General features: G+C 38.3%; 1 pseudogene; it reads left to right on the top strand.

The window, feature by feature from the left end:
• Window positions 1–1,423: 1,423 nt before the first annotated feature.
• The window catches only part of LOC107694370 (thyroid transcription factor 1-associated protein 26 homolog), an 8,719-nt pseudogene continuing 7,607 nt past the window's right edge, over window positions 1,424–2,535 (top strand).

Here is a 2,535-nt window from a genome sequence, read left to right as displayed (position 1 = left end):
AATAAAGAGATTTTCTAATAGGCTAATAATAATAATAATAATTATAATTATTATTATTATTTCGTTCTGTTTGGCAAACGGGCAAATGAAAAATAAGCTAGATTTTTCGTATTTTTTGTTCGTGGGTTAAAAAATGAGCTTGCTATTTGTGCGTGGGTGGCCCTAAAAACACCACTTTTTTTCTTCACGATTCAATCGTTTCATCTCGTGTAGTGTGTCATAGTGCACGACAACCGATGCCATGTCTGCGACGCTTCACGACATCAACACAGAAAGTCTAGCATGTTTAATTTTTTTCCCGTCGTCCACGACGGGTTCCGTCACATGGTTGACGTTGACCAATAGAAGCGCAGAATCTCTTCTGTACACAGCTTTTAAACATGGCAAAACGAAAGCGAGACGACTCTGCTGCTAGGTGGACTTACCAAATGGAAGAAAGCTTTGTGGAGCTATGGCAACAGTACCCTTGCCTTTATGATGTGTCATCGAGGGGGTACCACGACAGAATAAAAAAAGATAAATGTTGGCGATCGATAGCGGAGGCGCTTCAGCAACCTGGTGAGTAATGTACTGGAATTAGCATGTAAGCTAGCAAATCACTCATTGTGTTCTCATTCACAATAGCCACACAGAGTTTCCCATACATTAATTTATTTGTGGCAGAGCGGGAGTTTTTTTTATGAATGTATCTTTGAAGGTAACCGATTGTCTCCCGAAAGTGTCTCTGTCATTTTAATTTCAAGTAACGTTAATGTTTATGAGCGCAGGGCTGCTTTGTTTAGAGCCGTTGCCGGGAAAACGCTATTTCTGCAGCTCCAAAAGCGCCTCTTGCTGGCACAGAATGAATCTACTTCCTATCTACTTACACATCTACTGATTTCATTAAGTAAACACACACACACACACACATATGTATATATGGGGGAACTGCCATCTGTAGGAAACACTCGATAGACAATTACAGAGACATTTAACATTCGGATGTGCTAGATTTGTAATTTACTTATCTCTTCCCTAGTCGTTGAGGTCCAAACAAAAGCAGCTTCCCTCTGAACACAATATGGGAAACTACTCCGTCCAAAACCAAGTGGCAGCAGTGACAAAGATTTAACTCCCAGACAGAGGTGGATTTTAAAAAACCTCCAATTTCTACAACCTTTTGTTGTACCACAGGTATCTCAGTCTACACTGAATGTAAGTTGGTTGTTACAGTTTTTCCAACTGTTAAATGTGTGAGCTCTCCTATCTATCTATCTATCTATCTATCTATCATTTTCTATTTATCTATCCATCTATCATCTGACAATTTCTATCTATCTATTTATCTGCTTTCAAACTTAAGGATTTTAAAACTACTTCAAACTATTTTTTTTATACAACTTGTTTTTATCTTAGTTGGATGACTTGGAAAACAGCATCGCTGATGAAGGAGGAGAAGACCTGGAAACGGAGGAGGATTTGTCTGAGTCATCCACCTCCTACCAAACATTCAATTCATCAACTCCACTTACCTCACTTGATTCCTCATCATCTCACCAGCATCATCAGGTCACAAGCAATAATTCTGAAAAAACACATTACAGGTCCAAACAAAAGTCAAGAGAGAAATCAGCAGATGAACTTGAAGTGGAGAAAGTGACCATTTTTAAAAAAGTGTCTGAAACACTGGTAGATGCCAGCAAGGATGTTGATCCAACATTTGGCAAACAGGTAGTATCTGAGATGAAGCTAATCAAAGACCCACTAACCAAGATGAGGCTGCGTCGTAACATCCTTATGATGTTATATGATGCACAGGAAAATGAGGCTAGATTAGCATTACAAACACCCTGGCAGGGATCCACAAATTATAATCAACACAACCAAAATGCATCAATTCATGTCCCTCCTGTAACACCTCCAGTGAGCTACCTCAGGGCAGTAGAAGAGGCATATGACCATGAAAGAGAGAGGGTGTAGGTTCAATTCTTAAAGGGATAGTTCACTCAAAAATGAAAATTCTGTCATCATTTACTCACCCTGAGGTAGTTCCAAACCTGTATGAGTTTCTCTCTGCTGTTGAACACATAAGAATATATTTTGAAGAATGCTGGTAACTGAACAATTGACTGTAACTATTTACTTCCATGGTATGAAAAAATACTATGGAAGTAAATGGTTACAGTCAATTGTTCAGTTACCAGCATTCTTAAAAAAATATCTTCTTTGTGTTCAGCAGCAGAGAGAAACTCATACTCCTCGCTGCCTCCGTTGTAGGTGTCTGGGGGGGAAAAAGAAACAATTAAATTAAAATTTTTAATTTTCTCTGAAGTCCACTTATAATGCTATTAAAGACTTCAACTGTCATTATTTAGAAACATGTACATTGTATACTCTGGTTTTGACTTTGTGGTTAAAACATTTGTGCGGTTTAACATATGAGGCTTAAGCCTAGTCTGAGACTAAAAAGCGTGTTTGAGCGGTTTTAACTGGAAACAACTTGCACGTACCTATCTTAAACTATGTCAGTTCCATTGTTTTGTCTCAATATGAATA

This window comes from Sinocyclocheilus anshuiensis, unplaced genomic scaffold (assembly GCF_001515605.1).
Source record: "Sinocyclocheilus anshuiensis isolate Anshui unplaced genomic scaffold, SAMN03320099.WGS_v1.1 scaffold3131, whole genome shotgun sequence".
Lineage (NCBI taxonomy): Eukaryota > Metazoa > Chordata > Actinopteri > Cypriniformes > Cyprinidae > Sinocyclocheilus > Sinocyclocheilus anshuiensis.
The sequence above is the reverse complement of the archived record's forward strand: the minus strand, read 5'-3'. Positions and strand labels throughout refer to the sequence as shown.